This window comes from Ursus americanus, chromosome 34 (genome assembly GCF_024610735.1).
Source record: "Ursus americanus isolate L20-20 chromosome 34, mUrsAme1.1.p, whole genome shotgun sequence".
Lineage (NCBI taxonomy): Eukaryota > Metazoa > Chordata > Mammalia > Carnivora > Ursidae > Ursus > Ursus americanus.
The window spans coordinates 25,262,077-25,279,650 of record NC_142160.1 but is presented as its reverse complement, the minus strand read 5'-3'; positions in this window follow the sequence as shown (position 1 = coordinate 25,279,650).

Here is a 17,574-nt window from a genome sequence, read left to right as displayed (position 1 = left end):
GCAGAATGTCCAGTTTCTTAAACAATCTCTTTTCCCTGCACCGCCGGAGGTATTCTAAGAAGATTCAAGCCCAAGAACCACTAAGATTCCCTTTTTTTTAAGTTTTGGGAAACAAGAATGAGGGAAGGGGAAAGAGAAGCAAAAGGAACACGAAGGTTCCTATTGTGATCTTGATCGGCTGGGCCGTCAATCCCGCCCTTATGGGTGGAATCAACACGTGGAACTCCGTGCATTCCCTGACGTCTGCTTTCCCTTCAAAGTGTTTCCCTTTTCAAAAATGAATTATTGTAGAACCGATGTAAAGACACGGTCGGTTCTTCAAAGGAAAAACAAACAAACAAACAAACACAGCATCATCTAATTCATAGCCTGGATCAAGCCACTGTGATCTTCATTCAAAACAAATTCTCATCGATCTTGACCCACACACGCCGCTGGTCCCAGCAACACACCAATGGCTTCAGAGCCAGCTCGCTCTCCCAAGAATTGAGACTCACGGAGTAACAAGCACATAAAAATGGAACCTTCAGGAATAGAACATCATAGATCTGAATCAATCTGCCACTCTCCTCAAACGTCATCCAAACCCTCAGCCCCTTCTCCATCCCATCTGCTGTGATGGACATCTCCAGAAAGAGGAGGAAAAGCTCAGATGCGTCTTGTTTATCCTAACAAAAGACATCCTTGACTAACATGTCATTGCATGAATAACATAATGTATTCCATTAAGAGATTCCCTGTTCTGAAGACATTTAAAAAGTAACTTAACCTTTCACATCTGGACAGCACATCTCGGAAATGCAATGTGGGGAGAATGTTCCCCAGGAGATGGAAACAAATTTATGATCCCCCACGTTATAGGTGAATAAGGCACAACAGGGAAGAGGGGAAGAGCTGAATCTCTTTGTAAACTAAATTGGAAAAATATGTTCTATAGCGGGAAGGGGGGAGGAGGAGAATAGTAGAGACACATGTACTCACAAAACCTTGAACTTCCCAGGGTTGTTAAAGTGATAGACTCAATGTACAGAGAGGGCAGATAGGTCTGCAAAGGAATCGTGTGAGCACAACGAGTTTTATTTCCAATTTTCATTTTTAAAGACGTGCTTGGTCTAATTTTCTTTCAGACCTGTCTAAACTTTGCGCCTGGAGCCTGGAGAGGAGTACCCAATGTTTATGGCTGGCTAACGTGACTCGGGTGCTCGTATCCACGGAGGATGTTGTCCTGTTTCTTATTTAAGGCACTTGTAATTAATGTGAACTGTCTCTTCTCAGACATGGAAGAACTGGATTCTAAAATTCTCTCCTTTCCTTCCTGTCCCCTCCCCACCCTTTCAGGAGAAATGGGAAACATTTTTCCTGTCATCATAACCTTCTGGATGTTTGAATTGCGTTTTCTGATGAATCTGTTGTTAAGGTTCACGCAGTTGGAGCTCTGGGGTATCGGCACGGCAGGAAGTGATTTTCTAAGATTCATCCCCAGAGAACAAAGATTGGAACACAATAGTGATTTTGTTAATAATATGAAAAGAGATTTTCTACATATAAATCACATCAGCATATGTTTCTAGGTTCAATGTCCATAAGGTTCCAATTTAGACTAGAAAGAAAAAAAACCACACTCAACAATCTCATAGTGTAGATTTGATATGGAACGAGTGAATTTTGGTCAACAAAACCATTCACCTCTAGGGGAAAAAAACCCAGGGCAATAAGTGGACTAAACCCAAACTATTCTTAGGGCAAATGGTGAAAATATTTTCAAAGAAAACTCTTGAAAAAATAACATAAGAATTCTCCTATAAAACACCAGTCTTAGACTCATGCTAACTTGTAATGAGTTTAACATTTAATAATACAGGGGCGCCTGAGTGGCTCAGTTCTTAAGCGTCTGCCTGTGGCCCAGGGCGTGATCGCCAGGTCCTGGGATCGAGCCCCGCATCAGGCTCCCTGCTCTGCTGGGAGTCTGCTTCTTCCTCTCCCGCTCCCCCTGCTTATGTTCCCTCTCTCACTGGCTGTGTCTCTCTCTGTCAAATAAATAAATAAAACCTTTTTTAAAATGTAATAATACATTTCTAGATAGTTGTTTTACCAAAATTTCCCAGGCCAAATGTCCACAGATAATGCTTTCCTTGCTTTTCAATCAAAGAAGGGAGAAAAGGGGGGGAAAAAAAAGTCTGGTAGCTAGACTTCTTCGAATTGTTTCTGAAAAAAATTTAAGCAGCTCTGAAGTGACGAGAGCTGAACATGCATCGGGAGCCTAGTAAGTGTCCGAGACCAACAGGGCCCCTCCTGCACCTAAGAAATTCACAGTCTAGCAGGAGAAAATGGTACATCAACACTCAGAGTGCAACGTGTTAGTGCTAGCTCCAGGGCCAAACACTCCACCAACAAGTCCGTTCTTACTGTCCTCACTCCCGGGGATAAGGAGATTTGATAATAGCTTCTCTATGCACAAGAAACCCTATCATAGCATTTCATGCACATTCCACTAAGCCTAGCCTCAACAATTCAGATAGATATAATTCTATTTCACTGATAAGAAATACTAAGCCTCACCTTATACACTGTTGGTAGGAATGTAAACTGCTATAGCCACTATAGAGAAGAGTATGGAGTTTCCCCAAAAAATTAAAAATTGAACTACCAGGGCCTCTGGATGGCTCAGTCAGTTAAGCACTCAACTCTTGGTTTTGGCTCAGGTCATGATCTTGGGGTCCTGGGATCAAGCCCTGAGACAGGGTCCCCACTCAGCAGAGCGTCCACTTGTCTCCCTCTCCTTCTGTCCCTCTCTCTCTTAAATAAATACATATTTAATAATAATAATAATAAAACTGAACTACCATATGATCCAGAAATCCCACTTCTGTGTATTTATCCAAAAGAAATGAAATCACTATCTTGAAGCGAAATCTGCACCCCATGTTCATTGCAGCATTGTTCACACAAGCCAAGACTTGGAGACAGCCTAAGTGTCCATCCACAGATGAATGGATAAAAAAGACGTGGTATATACACAATGGAATATTATTCAGTCATTAAAAAGAAGGAAATCTGCCTTTTCTAACATGGATGGGCCTTGAGGGCATTGTTCAAAATAGAATAAGTCAGAGAAAGACAAATACTGTTAGATCCTACTTGTACGTGAAATCTAAAACAGTCAAATTCACAGAAGCAAAGAGTAGAATCAGGGGCTTGAAGGTGGGGGAGATGTTAATCAAAGCTTAAAGTTATAAGACGAAAAAGCTCCAGGGATCTAACGTACAGCCTAGTGACTCCAGTTCACAATACCATGCTATATACTTGAAAGTTACTAAGAAAGTAGACCTTAGGGGCGCCTGGGTGGCGCAGTCCTTAAGCATCTGCCTTCAGCTCAGGGCGTGATCCCGGCGTTCTGGGATCGAGCCCCACATCAGACTCCTCTGCTAGGAGCCTGCTTCTTCCTCTCCCACTCCCCCTGCTTGTGTTCCCTCTCTCGCTGGCTGTCTCTCTCTGTCAAATAAATAAATAAAATCTTAAAAAAAAAAAAAAAAGAAAGTAGACCTTAAATGTTCTCACCATTTAAAAAAAAATGATAATTATGTGAGGTGATAGAGGTGCTAACGAACCTTATTGTGGCAATCATTTCACAATATATACGTGTATCAAATCACCACGTTGTACACCTAAACTTACACAACGTTACATGTCCGCTATATCTCAATAAAGCTGGGGGAAAATAAAAGCTGCTTTGCAGTGCAAAAGCAGCCAGAGATAAAAGTGAATCAACATGTGTCGTTGTGTTCCAAGAAAACTTTATGGATACTGAAAAAAGAACTGAAGTTTAGAATGTCCAGATCTTTCCTGTTCAATAAAACTGTATAAAGTTCCAGTTGCCGGGTGAATAAGATCTGCCATACAACATTGTTCCTGTAATTCACAGTACTGGACTGTGCACTTAAAAATTTATTAAGAGGGTACGTATGATGCTTAGTATTTTTACCACAATAAAAAAATCAAGAAAAAAGATAAAAAGAAAAAGAGAGATCTTTAGGGCGATGGGGGGCAAATACGATGGAAATGGAACACAGTGCCCCACGTCTTGAAGATGGTGAATGGAGACAACAAAAAGCAAACTACAATGTGAATACACAAAAGTCAACACATTTCCTGTATACCAGCATTGAACCACCAGAATGGAAATTTTTTGAAATGCCATTTACAATCGCACCCAAAAATGGAATATTTAGTAATGAATCTGGCAAAATATGTACAAATCTATGTCCAGAAAACTATGAGAGAGTGTAGAAAAAAAATTTTTTTAATCTAAATAAATGGAGAGATATTCTTTTTTAAAAAATGGGGGAGGGCATCCTGGGTGGCTCAGTCAGTTAAGCATCCAACTCTTGATTTGGGCTCAGGTCATGGTCTCAGGGTCGTGAGATCGAGCCCTGCCTTGGGATCTGAGCTCAGTGGACAGTCTGCTTGAGATTCTCCATTTCCCTCTGCCCCTCTCCCCACTCGCAATCTCTCTCTCACACTCTCTCTCTCAAATAAATAAATAAATTTTTTTTAAGTGGGGGAAGCATCTTAAATCAGTTGTCTAAAATCACATAGTCATTAGGCGGGAAAGCCAATACGTGGAGTTCTTTTGCGTCTTCATTCCTGCTGACTTGACTAAGTTTTGTGCTAAAGTCTTTTTGTAGATTTAACCCACCTTCACAAGCCCTTCAGCAAATTAATATTCCTGCGCAAGGGAAACTCCTTACTGCATTCTCAAGATGATTAGCTTTCAGAAAATTGTAACTCTAATTCAACCATGGCATGAGTCATAATACATTATACGGTTCAGGACTCAAGGCTCCATTTTCATGTGAGCGTTAGAAGAAAAGAACTTCCAAATATTTTCAAGCACCTTTTTACCTTATTCTAGAGTAGCTCCTTCATGAATCCCAAGATTCTGAAACTCCATAAAGCCATCTGTACTCCCATAAAACTATCCTTGCAGAGAACCATCGGTGTTTGTAGCAGAAATTTAGTAGTTTTGGTTACGTGTCTAACTAGTTGAATTCGGTGTTCAACTAGTTATACTATTAATTCACAGGTTCTGGTGAGGCAAGGTTTTCCTCAATGGGTTCACCCATTGAAGGTGACTCAATTCCACTCAATTCTACACTAAGCCAAACATTCAGACAAGATGGAGCTGACCACGTCAGCCTTGGCCTCCAGTCACAGAAAACATGGAGTCCATCGGAGTCCATCTGATTAGGAGACCTCATCTCCCCTGCCCAGGACTCCTGGGCACTTGTGATGTCTTGAAGTCTTCCTTCCAACCGATCTCGACAGTGGCTACACATAGATTCAACTTCTATCTTGACTAGTTTCTTAAGGGGCATTCACAGATGGGTCATCCATTGCTTTTAAATCCCATAAAACATTCTGAGTTTGAATGCAGAGGAAAGCCACCATTTTTAAAACAATTACACCAAGTGATATTCTTACCTTGCACTAAAGGGGACAACATACACACCTGCAGCAGATCCCCCAAATATGTGCTCCCCAGCTGTGCTTATTTTTAGGACAATATGTTCCTTTTTCACGTCTTGAATATGGCCAAGTTATAGCCTACCTTATTTTGACTATTAGAGATATTAGTAAACAACAGAAGAAGAATTTTGATGGATTCTCATCCCATAAAATTTGTAAGGGAAACCTTTCCCTCCTATTAGGACAATGAGTATTAATTCAATGTTTCAATGATTAGATATTATCTTCCAGTATATCTTTCCTAAAGAAAAATACATTTCTCAACCCTCACTCTCCTGTCCCTCTCTGCTAATATTAGAACAGTCAGAGGTTTAGTGTTTAATTTTACAATTGAGTTTTTGATTGTGTGGGGATGGGAGGATGTAAGGATGATTCTAGTTCAGAAGCTCGTTTGTCCATTGATGGAAATGGGGATTACAGGAGGAGATTCTGGGAAGATGAGAATCAGAAGCACAAGAGAAAGATCTAGACTAGAGTCATAGATTTGGGAGTTATTGCACAGAAGACGTACTGAAGTGGGCTCTAGAATTTTTACTCCCTACACACACACACACACAAAAAAACAAAGGCCTATCCTCGCCCGTGCAGGCAAAGCAAAGATCACATTCTGATCAGCATGTCGGACACATTTGCAAAACGCCCAACTCTTAGTTCACATATCTCCGCCCCACATGGAATAAAGGCAAATGCACGTAGTTGTGCTCCTTCAGTTGTGTTCACCGAAGACTAAGCCATGGCTGGGCACATCTGAGAACAGAGGCCATGCACGTGAGGGACAAAGCTGCAGGTTAGTCGCTGCTAGGTCCATTCCAGGATAACAAGCCAGGTAAGAGAGGGAGATTGTTCAGGAAGAAGGTGTGTGCCTGTCACTCGGATTCCCTGTCAGTCGTCAGAGACATGTTACCCACACATCCTCAATTCAAATGGGTTTACTGAAAGGAAAGAAACACCCACAGATATCTCCATGGGGCTTTGAGAACACAGACGGAGCAACATTGGGCAATGGCTTCCTCAGAATGACCTCTGTGCAGAGCTGAGTGCCATGAACGAGAGCCATCGGCAGTCTTGGCATGAACTTTGCCAAGCCTCACCGTTGCCAGGCAACTCCATTGACGGTGGTATCTTAACAGGTGAGGACATCAGGATTGATATGCTCAACACAGACCCTAGAGCCTCAGAACCAGGTCTCAGGGTCATCCGAGAAAACAGACAATATGGCGGTCCTCTATGGACCGCATTCGGGAAGGCAGGAAATGGCAGAAGCCACGTAGCACCCAAGAAGCACATGTGAGGTGCCTCCATGTTGACTCCCCGCGCTATGTAGGAAAATTCTGAGAATCTAGAGTTTCCAGAGTTTACAGAGGCAGAGCTTCCTTTGTGACTTATTTTCACCTTCAGAAATACAAGTTATACTGAAAAACAGGGCGAAAGAAAGAAAGAAAGAAAGAAAGAAAGAAAGAAAGAAAGAAAGAAAAAAATAAACAGATTATATAACTCCCACCATCTGCGCATGCATGGAAAAGTATCTATATTCAATCACCCCTCATAATGCAGAAGTTTCTGATTTTTTTTTCTGGGAAAATATAAAAAGTTACATCACCAGTCCCTTTCTACCTAAACCCTGGCATTGAAATGCTACAGCAATTGCTCTTCTCTTAATGTCTCTGTCGTCATACGGGCCTCTTTTGCTTCAAGACACAAAGAAGCTGGTTGGCCCGTGCTGTTATTCACACTGATCAGAGAAGCGAATTTCCTTGGAATTCTCCAAGACACAATGGAAGGCACTGTTCTTACAGCTAATTGGGGGGACCTGGATGGTGCCCAGGTTTGAATCACACAGACGTAATTATTCCTTTCCCTTCGCAGATAACTTTAGAAAAGCAGTCCCTTACATTGGTGAACTTTTCCCTCTGCAGCATAAGAAATGCAGGAATGGGGGCGCCTGGGTGGCACAGCGGTTAAGCGTCTGCCTTCGGCTCAGGGCGTGATCCTGGCGTTATGGGATCGAGCCCCACATCAGGCTCCTCCACTAGGAGCCTGCTTCTTCCTCTCCCACTCCCCCTGCTTGTGTTCCCTCTCTCGCTGGCTGTCTCTATCTCTGTCGAATAAATAAATAAAATCTTTAAAAAAAAAAAAAAAAAAAAGAAATGCAGGAATGTAGCCCAGCCTGCCTTGCCTGGAGAGAGATCTGTTCCCCCAAACGGAGTGCATTTGTTTAAGCCCCCTTCCAGAAAAACAAGTTGAAAGTTTAGCTCAAGATTTGCTTTTGGGGAAGGGAGGGATGGGATTTTATCAGATTACTGGGAAAGTAACGTGAGTATCTGCCAAAGAATCATATTGCCTTCTTTTTCTTTTAACAACAACAAAAAAAGTTTAAACTCATGCTGATTTTGCAGCGGGAAGCCTGCCCATGTGACAAATGAGTCAAGATGAAATGCGGTGGTTTGGCATTCCTGGAAAGTTAATTCTCAGGTTTTGAAAAATCTGGGGAAAACAAGAAATCTTATTGTTAAAGGAGAGTCAGTTAGCATAGAGGCAGCAACTCGATTGCAAGAAAAGCTCATTTGCAAACAGGAGAGGACATTTTCAAATGTAAAGTTTGCCTAGAAAACAGCCATTTATTTTTTTTATTCTCAAAATAATTTTATTTTATTTATTTATTTTTAATAATAATTTTGTATTATGTTATGTTAGTCACCATACAGTACATCCTTAGTTTTTGATGTAGTGTTCCATGATTCATTTAAAACAGTGACAGGGAGATAATCTAAAACACAGAGAGAAAGAGGAAGCACAAAAATGAAGACCTGATGGGCAAGAAGGTGGAAACTATGTCCAAGGAGCTCAAAGTCCTATACAGTTTTTATGGGGTGCCTGGGTGGCGCAGTCGTTAAGCGTCTGCCTTCAGCTCAGGGCATGATCCCAGCATTCTGGGATCAAGCCCCACATCAGGCTTCTCCGCTAGGAGCCTGGCTTCTTCCTCTCCCACTCCCCCTGCTTGTGTTCCCTCTCTCGCTGGCTGTCTCACTCTGTCAAATAAATAAATAAAAATCTTTAAAAAAATAAAACAAAAAACCCAAAGTCCTATACAGTTTTTAGCCTTTGCTTCATTTTACCCAAATGTCGGGAAGAGGAGATCCCGGTGCCTCTGGCTGACATTTCAAACAGAACCCAGACACCAGACCAGAGTTCAAAACCTAAAGATAAGCACCTGAAGCAAGAGAGAATCGGAAAAGAGAAAGCCAGGTCAAGAACACAAAAGGTAAGATCCAGGTCAGCAAACCAAGACCAGGTGCACTCAAAGTCAGAGGGAAGAACTGAAAATTGCCAAGTTCAAGCTCACTGACTAAAGGAGGGCAAGGCTAAAGAGGCCAAGAAGTGCCTTAACACCAGGCTTTTCAGACTTTTCCAAGGAAACTAATGATAGAGTAGATTCATACCCTTAAAGATATTGAAGAAACAGGTGCTAGGACAGCATTTGTAAATATCATGTATCTTAAAAATCAATGAAAAATTTGCATGCTGCCTCATACGATAGCTTTGTTCTTTTCAATATAAAGTTAATATAAGATCACTGCTCAGAAGGACACAGCATAGGCAAAAGCACCTGGAGAACCCTACCCTGTGCACCAGGGAGAACAAAAGCCATGATTGAGAAGCACAGGGCTCAACCATTAACCTTGGCTGCACTTCCCCGTAACACTGGACCCTTACCCTTCCTAGGATCCAGAATTAAGCTCCGTATCACTCCACAGCCATCAAGGTAGCCAGGGACCACAAACTCAAATGGCAAAGGGTGCCAAGTAGCAAACACAATTGTCTGAGCTACTTGTCTCCAAGCCAAGTGTAATGTCTGTCAATTACAAAATCTTTTCAAAATGCCATGAAGTCAAATAAAAAGGTCAAACAAAGGAAGATGTGGAGCCCTATGCGGCCCAAAGGCCACAGTGCACCAATCAGAAGCAGCCCACTCCGCTGTCCCATAGTAAGAACTTAACTAACGGGGGCGCCTGGGTGGCTCAGTCATTGAGCGTCTGCCTTCGGCTCAGGGTGTGATCCCGGCGTTCTGGGATTGAGCCCCACATCAGGCTCTTCCGCTGGGAGCCTGCTTCTTCCTCTCCCACTCCCCCTGCTTCTGCTCCCTCTCTCGCTGCCTGTCTCTCTCTCTCTCTCTGTCAAATAAATAAAATCTTTAAAAAAAAAAAAAAGAACTTAACTAATGTTTGAGCAAAGAAGGATGTAGAATCTAAGAGCTGCATGGCCTATTTTTTTTTTAAAAGAGAAGAAACCAAGCCCAAGAAAGAAGAAAAGCAAACAAGTAATAATTATAACTCACATTGTAGCATAGCAACACTCTGTTTTGCAAATACTTCATTTTAACAAAGGACAGAGGTAGGCTGGATATGGATTGGGCTTTTTGTGTGAGTTACCCAGAAAGCAGTAACCTAGACAAAGGTCAAAGAGCAAAAACTTTATTGGGGGAAGGGGGTGGGAATGGAGAGTTACTGTTTAATGGGTGTAGGGCTCCGACGAACAAAATGAAGTATTCTAGAGATGGACGGCGGTGACGGTAGCCTAACGTGAATGTACCTGATACCACTGAACTGTACACTTAAAAAGGGTTTAAAATGTGGTAAACACATACACACAATGGAATATATTCAGCCATAAAAAAGGATACCCAGGCATTTGTGACCACATGAATGGACATCGAAGGCGTTACGCTAAGTGAAATAAGTCAGACAGAAGAAGACAATGTGATCTCACTTATATGTGGAATCTAAAAAAATACAAGAACAACAACTCATAGATACAGAGAAAAGATACAAACTTCCAGTTATAAAATAAGTACATCCTGGAGATACAATGTACAGCATGGTGACTACAGCCAATAATACTGTTTTACGTATTTGAAAGTTACTAAAACAGTGCGTCTTAAAGAAAAGGGTGACCACGTGCAGTAATGGATATTAACGAGACTTACTGCGCTGATCATTTCACAATATATACAAATGTCGAATCATTAGGTTGAACACCTGAAACTGATAGACTGTTATACGTCAATTATGTCTCAATAGAAAAATGCTCACGATGGTAAATTTTATGTTACACGTATTTTACCACAATTTAAACAACAACAACAACAACAAACCTTATTTGGGAGTACAATTCCAGGCAACAGGAGTGAGGGAAAGGGGGAGCAAAATCAGACAGGAGGGAGAGCCAGAACAGAGGCCTTGAGGACTTGGCCACCGATTACAGGGAACCGGCTGCTGGATCCGCGGGACTGTCCTGGGAATTTTATGGAATGTGGCTCAAGACCATCCATTAGGGAGCAAGGGAAAAGCAATTATCTCTGGGCTCCACCCTGAACTGGACACAGGTTTGCCCCACGGATGTGTCTCTCCACCACGTCTGGGGTCTGCGTCAGTGGGAGCCCAGTGGTTTCACAGTCAGAGGTGAAGCGCTATTGAGTTGTATTGTACCGGTGCCTAGAGTAAGAGACAGATGAGGCCTTGGGAACCTGAAATGGTGTTCAACACACAGATAAACCCTAACAACAAAAGGAGGCAAAAATATTCTAAGTAATGCGCTAAGGCAATACTACATAATGCTCCAATTCTGAGATTATCGTTAAATTCAATATGTCCCTTGGGGCACCTGGCGGCTGAGTCAGTTAAGCATCCAGTTCTTGATTTCGGCTCAGGTCATGATCTCAGGGTTGTGAGATCAAGCCCTGCATTGGGTTTCACGCTCAGCACGGAATCTGCTCGAGATCCTCTCCCTCCACCCCTCCCCCCATTAGCTCACGCTCGAGGGCTCTCTGTCTCTCTTAAATAAATTAAATTAAGTTAATAAAATCTTTAAATTCAATGTGTCCAACTTCTGATCATTTGCTTACCATCTTCTACCATACCTACAGACCATCTCCATAATTGTTCGATAATTGCTTTAAATTCATTCCTTCTTTTGACTTAAATTTTTAGCAGTTCATTAACATATAATCTACATAGAGTAAAATTCATTCTTTTAAGGTGTGCAGTTCAGTAGTTTTGATAAACATACTTGTGTAAACACCACCACAATCAAGAAATATATTTCTTTTTTTTTTAAGATTTTATTTATTTATTTGACAGAGAGAGAGAGACAGCCAGCGAGAGAGGGAACACAAGCAGGGGGAGTGGGAGAGAAAGAAGCAGGCTCCCAGTGTAGGAGCCTGATGTGGGGCTCGATCCCACAACGCCAGGATCACGCCCTGAGCCGAAGGCAGACGCCTAACGACTGAGCCACCCAGGCGCCCCAAGAAATATATTTCTATCATCCAAAAAATTTTCCTTATGCCCCTTTGTACTCCATGTCCACCCCCTGGCAATCATAGATGTCATTACTGTCCCTATAAATCTGCCTCTTCCAGACTATCTTTTTAAAAAAGTATCAGGAGCGCCTGGGTGGCTCAGGCAATTGAGCATCTATCTTCAGCTCAGGTCATGATCTCAGGGTCCTGGGATCGAGCCCCATGTCAAGCTCCCTGCTCAGCAGGGAGTCTGCTTCTCCTTCTCCCTTTGCCCCTCCCCCTGCTTGTGCTCCCTCTCTCTCTCCAATAAATAAATAAAATCCTTAAAAAACTAAAGTAAAAAATAAATTTAAAAAAAGAATCACATAGTATGTGATCTTTTTCGCTTATATTTGTTTTTTAAAAAGGAACCCTAATCTCACTATTATAAAGCATGAACATGATGTGGTAGTCATATCATAATACATATCAAAGCACATATAAAGTTATAAAAATTAAAATATACCACCTCAACTATATCTTCGACCATACTTTGTAAAACACCAAGTAGATTTGGCTGGGCAGGGCTGGAGTGAATGTAAACTCACATGAGACGGGCAGGGGGTGAGAAAAGCATAAGCAAGGCTTCTTGCTGCTGGTGGCAGAGGTGGAATGGAGCCCACTGCACAGACATAGGGTGTTTGAGCAGGTGAGGGGACAATGGAAGCAAAGGACCCATGAAGCATTGACCCCCGGCATTCCAGGCAAGTGTTCCTTGATGGAGAGGCAGGGTTTATGGGCTGTTTACAGTCTCTGGATGGACACTGGCCAAAATAAAGCAGGACTCTGAATTCAGAGCTTCTGGAACACTAGGCTGATGTCCAAGAGAAGGACTCAAACTCAGGGAATTCAAACTAACCTTCTTTACACTGATGGTTTTTCACATTTTTCTTCCTAGCCCCACCATTTGGTTTGCCTAATTCTTCATCCATTGGTAATTGCAGGAGATAGAAAACCGAACAGCCAAAATGACCCAGCCTTGAGGGGCACCTGGGTGGCTCAGTCGGTTAAGTCTCTGCCTCTCAGTTTTGGCTCTGGTCATGATCTCGTGGTCGTGGATCAAGCCCCATGTCGGGCTAAATGCTAGCACTAGTTTGCTTCAGATTCTGTCTCTTCCCCCTTCCCTCCGCCTCTGCACACCCAGCTCGCTCTCATTCTCTCTCTAAAATAAATAAAATCTTTAATAAAAAAAAGAACACAATATAGTTAAAAAGCCATGATAAAGGCAAAATGTGGTATTTTCCTTCTTGTGCTCAATAGAGAAGCATCCACTCTGGCAACTGCGTTCAGCTGATTGTCTTCTGGACCTGCGGAAGGTCTCCCTTCGTGAGGTGGAGAATGTGGACAGAAACCTGAGCAGGAGATAAGGGGGAGTTGCAATTGGACCACTTCTAAATATCACTTCGAAATTCTCATTTTAAGAGCAAATAAATACCAGGTAGAGTAACTGAAATTATTTATTTATAACATACTTAAAATCCGATGCCTGCTGTAAGAAGGCAGCTTGAAGCTGACATGTTCCCGAAGCTCCCTTTCGAGGGTAGTATAACAACTTGAGCCGACATGGCAGATCTGAACTGCCATTCACTCTTTTTTTTTTAAGATTTTATTCATTTATTTATTTGAGAGAGAGAGAGTGAAAGAGAGAGAGAAAGAGAGAGAGATCACAAGCAGAGGGGAAGGGTAGAGGGAGAAGCAGACTCCCTGCTGAGCAGGGAGCCCAATGCGGGACTCAATCCCAGGACCCTGGGTGCCCCTGCCATTAACTCTTAAGAAGAAACTCTGCCATTCTTTATTAAAAAGTGAAATGTGGGGGCACCTGGGGGGCTCAGTCAGTTAAGCGTCTGCCTTTGGCTCAGGTCATGATCCCAGGGTCTTGGGATCCAGCCCCACGTGAGGCTCCCTACTCAGCGGAGAGCCTGCTTCTCCCTCTCCCTCTGCCTGCCACTCTGCCTACTCGTGCTCTCTCTCTATCTCTCTGTCAAATAAATAAATAAAAATCTTAACAAGCAATCTTAGCCATAAGCAGTCTGATGACCATGACTTTGGACCAAAGTACTCCAGACACCTGAGAGGGAGTTTCTGCATCCAACCAGGCCCTAATTCCTTCCTGCTGAGTAGAACATGAAAGATAACGTGAATGTATAACTACATGACTTGACCAAAGGAGCAGCGACAAAGACAGGTCAGCATCCCCAGGAGCTCCCCGGAGCCTGCAGCCTCAAACAACTCCTTTTCGCAAATCGAATTCCTCCCCTTCGTGACCTCCTTCTGCAAAGAACAAATCCTCCCCAACTTCTCCCAAGAACTTCCTTCGAGGTGGGGCTAACTAGACCACATGGGACTCTGCCTTTAATTACTGCTTATGATATTTGCATGTGGTTTCAAAGGCAATTGGGGACAGAAAAAGCACAGACAGATCTTTAACTGGACGAGGTCAGATGTCAGCCAGGTAAATGACAGAGCTCTGCCACTTTCTTTCCTATCTTGCTTATGATTAAATTTTAATAGAATAATGGCATACCCTTTGTTAGAATTCCCTACTCTAATTTATATAAGATGTCAACTGCCCTTATTCCATCTTTGTAAGGTGACGGACATCCTCTTATTCAGACCCAATTGCTGTATCCAGAAGCCCAGTTCTGACTGCAGATGACAATTCAGAGCTAGGTCAAGGTGTCCCGCTGGTCCTAGTGCTCCCCACTTGGTGATGCTTCCACCATCGCCTCACAGAACTGCCTGGATTCATTGTTCAAGAGCACCACACCGACGCCTAGGTGTGGTAGAACTCCCATACCCCCAAAGGGCTCAAATTATAATCACACATCCCTGGTCGCTGGGTTTCATCTTGCCCTAATTCTACCTCAAGACCAAGCCCGGTAAAATGTTCAGTCCCAAACAATTCAGGACATGCCTCAGGGGATCCAGGGAACATCCCAGAGCTCTGTCCCCCTCTCTCCTATGTAGACTGACATTAGTTACCTAAAACGTGCGTGTTGAAAAGCCCCCCTGAACCCCTAGACCTGGGTGATAGAAACCACAGGAAGAGCTAACACCACCCAACACGTAACTATTATGAAAGGGGGCTTGGGATAAATGCAATGGCCCCTCTTAGATTCCATTTACTCATTAAAATGAGCTTTTCCATCAGATAAGCAAGTCCTACGTTCTTTATTTTTTAATTTTTTTAAGATTTTATTATTTATTTGGTTGGGGAGGCAGAGGGAGAGGGCCAAGCAGACCCCCACTGAGCAGAGAGCCCAATGCGGGACTCGATCCCAGGACCCTGAGATCATGACCTGAGCCGAAGTCAGACGCTGTACTGACTGAGCCACCCAGGTGCCCCCCTTCTGTTAAGGTCTGCATTCCTAACTCATTCTACCGCCCTAGCACCACACACTGGAAAGTAGTTGCTAATCTAAGAACAAGACGCTGACTTGAGTTCTTGCTTCAACTTTCCACGGACAGCAAATGTGTGGAGCTGTTTCTACACTGGGAGGGGGGTCATGTTGGCTTTGATTCCTGCCTCGCACTCTGTGCCATTCCCCAAGAGAACGTGTGATTATTCACAACCGACAAACAAATTTGGGCATATATGAAATCCTTGTGTGGTTCATACTTTCCTCTCCTCTGCAAATGGGAGCTGTCAAAAACAAATTAAGTAATTACACAGTGTTGCTGCAGCTGTGTGTACCCTTCATTACACTATATGACTGTGGTTAAGGGATGGCTCTCTCCTGCCTAGTTTTTAAAATATTTATAATGGAAGGTGGCTTGTCAGGGCATGTTCCACTGTTGCCAGAAAAAACAAAAAGTGAAAGAAAATGACGTTGATGGCATGGCACAGCTGTGTGTGTGTGCGTGTGTGTGTGTGTGTGTGTGTGTGTGTACGGTACACACTCTGCTGTGCTGTAAGTTATTCTCTTTACCTGGCTTTTTAACTAATTTTAAAAAAAGAGGCTATAAAAATAGAAAAGAGATTGTCAATCTACGAATGACTCAATAAATAATATCTCCTTAGTTCAAGCAATTGGATTTACTGAGCACAATTTATCATCTCTTTTAAAAATTAGCAATCTCCATTCACTGAAAAACACTATATTAATAAATAACAAGTATCCATCCAAGAAAATAGCATCTTTAAGACCTAATGATCCCGCAAGGTGAGTGTCTGGTTACCTACTGGTGTTTGATACATGTACGGAAGAAAAGAATAAAAAGGAAAAAGGAACAAAAAATGGTTGATCGTTGCAGAATGTGTGCTTGAAAATTCTACATTAGCCTTTGGGTGCTGATATCCTCAGAAACGTTAATTTCGACATTCCTAGTAAGGATGAGGGAAGAAAAATTATTTCGAAGTTTGTGCCTATTTTCTTAGGGAATGTCCTCCAACTTGAAAAGGCTAATTTTCAATGAATTGGGTTCTCATAACTGTAAGAATACACGTTTAATGGAAATACGTATATATGATATCGTATATAATATATTAACATCATGTTAAATTTTTAAGATAATACAGCTTATTTAGAAACATAAACTCAGGATGTCAGAGCTTCAACTGGAAGCAATGAAAAGGACAAAGACTTGAAGGACAACAAAGAAACACAAAGATAAACCAAGAAAAGGGCCAGAACCAAATGAATGTTTAAAAAAAAAAAATCTCCAAGGTAAACAGGACTTTCAAGAGCATGAATTTCTATGCTGTCCTCGAGGAATCACCTTCTCATTAGAAGCATTTAGGAGAAAATGTAGCAGAGCCAGCAACAACAAAATTAACACATAGCCACGCTAGAAAGAAAGAGAAAATCCCCACGTGCCAGATAAACAGAGAAGTCAAAGCCAGAGCAGAGAGGTCACCCAAGAGCAGTTCAAACATCAATCACAGACCCTAGAGGTTCAGGGCTAAGTTCAAATGACTCTTTTTTTGTTTGTTTTTAGTTTTGTTTTGTTTTTATTTTTGAGTAATCTCTACACCCAACATGGGGCTCAAACTTACAACCCCAAGATCAAGAGCCATACGCTCAACTGATGAACCAGCTGGGTGCCCCATCTACTGCTTCTCTGAGGACAGGAGATAGAATGTCTGTGAGGTGGGGTGGGGGCGGGGTGGGGGATGTGTGGCCGGCTGTCCCCCGGTGACGACGCATGGAGCCTCGAGGTACTACTCCTCTATGAAACACTAAAATAACTCCTCCCACGTGACTATGAAAGCAGTGAGAAGGCTTGCCCCCTCTCCAGGGCCTTGGGTTGAAAATAAATCACTTGTGAGAAATCAAAACTCCAGGTACCCCTTATACCTACGTGTAGGGTTCACCTGTGTAACCCCCACACCATTCAGGCACCACGAACCATGCAGTTGATATAAAAATGGTTCTGAAAGACTCTTAGCGTCCTAGAAAACGTGAAACCACTCTCTGGGGGATGCTTTATTAAAAACAGGGGCTTGGGGCTTACTGGGTTAAGCGTCTGCCTTTGGCTCAGGTCATGATCCTGGGGTCCTGGGATCCAGCCCTGCATTGAGCTCATGGCTCAGCTGGGAGTCTGTTTCTCCCTCTCCCTCTGCCTCTCTGCCTGATTGTGCTCTCTCTCTCTTTTATTTTAAATAAAATAAAAATAAATAAAAACAGGGGCTTAAGAAACTCTCATAGGGTCAGAGGTGAGGGTCAGGGAGCCACCATAGCTGAAAATCATTTTAAACCCAATGAGAAATGAAA